We start from the raw sequence: 3078 nt of genomic DNA on the forward strand, positions 1-3078 counted from the left end.
CTGTTTTTAAAATTTGTTTATTTTTCTTTTGTTGTATTTCCAACATGACTGTATCCCCGAAATCTCTCTGCATGCATGTTCTTACATTAGCACTGTTGCACTGCAATTATTTAAAGTTTATTTTTTCTTTTGTTGTATTTCCAACATGCTGACCCCGAAATTTGACAAGATGACTCAGTACTCTGTCTTGCTTAACAAACTTTAAATGCTTAAATGCAATAAATGAAAATTTCTTTGTAAGTTAAGTACTTTACACATTCCAGTACCTTTGGGAGGTGCTGCAGAAAGCAACAGGCAAGCCATGTATTAAGAAATAGGCTCATTTTGAAACATGAAACCTGGTTAAATCTTCTGATTCCTCATAGTCCCTGGCTCTTGCCTCCCATATTCAGTGTTCTCAGATGCCAGGAAGTACTGGGAAAATAAATCAGTGGGGCTATACTTAGTGCCTGTGGAAGGATGGGGGCAAAAGAAGCATAAAAATGTTTAACCTCCATTTATGCACTCTTATCTCATATTACCCCTTTATGGGCTTCCAGTAATCTCCTCCACTTGCTCTGATTTTTTCTAGCTCCTTGCCCAGTTAATTCTCATACATTGTTACACTCAGCTTTTTTACACAAAACCAAGATAAGGCTGTTGAACTTCCTCAACATGCACAACAGTAATAGTAGTAACAATCTTAGGCTTGTCCTTAGGTTCATAGGCTAGTACTTGGCTATCTTCCCTACTGGGCCATGTTACACCTAGCCAAATTTCCCATCCCAGAGGTAAGAATAAAACTCTGTACCGTGTGTCTATGAGGTTTTATTCTTACCTCTGGGATGGGAAATTTGGCTAGGTGTAACATGGCCCAGTAGGGAAGATAGCCTAGTTCTAACCTATGAACCTTGTGTCTATGAGGTACCTGCGGTGGTGGTGCTGTGGTAGCATTGTCGCCTCACAGTAAGACGCTGTCCAGTTCGATTCTCAGCTAGAGCGTCTTCTGCGTGGAGACGTGTGAATGGGCGTACCTTCGTTGAAAGTTGTGCATCAGGGCTGGTAACTCGGCACGTAAATATCAACTACCAATCATTAGCGGACCAGAGTTCCACTGTGGCGACCCCTAACCAGGAAAAGCTGAAAGACACAACAACAACCTTGTGTCTATGAGGTAAACACCTTAATCATTATGTTATCCTCCAACTAGGACTGTGTAGAAATGGCAATGCTCACTACCACCCACTTGTAACTTAAAGAAAAAAAAGAAAACAGATGATTAATTCAACCAGTTTTGGGTTGAAAATCTTGTTGAGCACTCAGCAACAGCAACTGACCACCATGGGAGTGTGAGCAGTTAACAATGTCTGCCATACAGGAGATGTGAAGCTGCCTTTGCCAATAATACTGGACGAGCTCCTACTCCAATAAATGATGGGAAATACTCTCTGCTCCACTAACAAGACTTGTAAATGCTACAGGAACAAGACTACTGGTAGGAAAATGCCTTGCAGTTTGCTCTATTGTCTCTCACAAATTTCTCTGGGCCATATTAAGTTGTAATGATGCTGCCATAGTCCAGTGTGGGGCCTGTTGAAGGATGAGGTACTATTACGTAAAACAGGTCTAATTGACTTTAGACTGGCCCTGATGAGATTCTCCTCCAAGTATTTCTCCTCATTTATAAGTCGGTCTTTTGCATGTACTTCAGGCATAACTGTTAGCCTGTTATCATTAAAAATCAAACTGCTAACCTTCAAAAATCATTGCAGTGGGTAAGAAAGAAGAGCACTATCTTATTTTTCAGAACAGATCATTTTCATATACTACACCCCATACAGTTAGTGACAAGAAATATTTCTACAGGCTTACTTTTGATACTTAATAAGGTAGGTACTTTACAAAGAAAATCTATAAATCTTGGAGGAGCAAAGCTTGAAGAAAAACATCAGTGCTACTCCTAAATCATAGCAACTTAGGGGTATGACTTGCTGTCCTATATAAAGAGAGCATCAGTGGACTGTACTTTTGAGGGGGCCTTCAGATACTGCTTATCTATCTCTGAATGAGTCTATGTGATACTGTTGCAAGGTCTGGCATAGTGTTGTTCATGTATGCTGACATGTCTAATCATAGCCTCTGGTCTCTTCAGCAATATTTTTATTTTATTTTATTTATTTATTTAACATTTGTTGACCGGGAATGTCCGACTAGGTTCCACAGAGCCTGTTTTCAGCGGAGGCCCGGGGAGAAACGCTCCAGATGCATGTCTTTGGAATGTGGGAGGAAACCGGAGTACCCGGAGGAAACCCATGCGAACACAGGGAGAACATGCAAACTCCACACAGAAGGCACCCCAGCTGAGAATCGAACCGGAGAACCTCTTGCTGTGAGGTGACAACGTTAACCGCTGCACCACTGTGCCGCCCGCAATATACTAAGACCCTTCTCCTCCAGTCTTTATAAGCAGTAAAGCATGGCTGCTGTAGACAGGAAGTTCCTGCCCTATATCTCTTTAACCTATTCTACATCCGAATATCCTATTACAGTCAATGCTTGCTTCTGGATATAGGTTCACAAAAGACAGGCAGGCCACCCACCTCTGAGATAGTGGCCCCCTTTTCAGTTTTAATGCTCCAAGCATTCATTCAGCCTCTCTTCAAACTAATATCACCAATTTATACTTCTTCTATTGTGTTTCTAACACATAATATCAGATTCAGGTATATTTCACTTGCCGCATCTGTTATCCAGAAGGATTCTTAGAAGGCTGCATCACCGAACCCCTAAAAGCTTATCATGTCTAATGCCGAGAGTTTCTCTTAATGTTAATGTCATTATTACTGAAAGATAAACACAGCAGAATGGACATTAACAGATAATATAGGTACTCGCCCTTCAGCAGTGTTTAATGGAGTCCACATGACAAGTTAACCCTTGGGAATAATACATGCCACAAGCAAAATCTAGGTCATGGCCTTGTTGATGTGAAGGTGACAGGATGCTACCAAACACAGAAAAACTCTGAATTTTATGTTGTACATATATAATTTCCAAGTTCTTCTTTTTTTGTTCATAACATCCATATTTGATTTCCAC

The sequence above is a fragment of the Protopterus annectens genome, chromosome 17.part0 (assembly GCF_019279795.1).
Source record: "Protopterus annectens isolate FY-2018-M chromosome 17.part0, PAN1.0, whole genome shotgun sequence".
Classification (NCBI taxonomy): Eukaryota; Metazoa; Chordata; order Ceratodontiformes; family Protopteridae; genus Protopterus; species Protopterus annectens.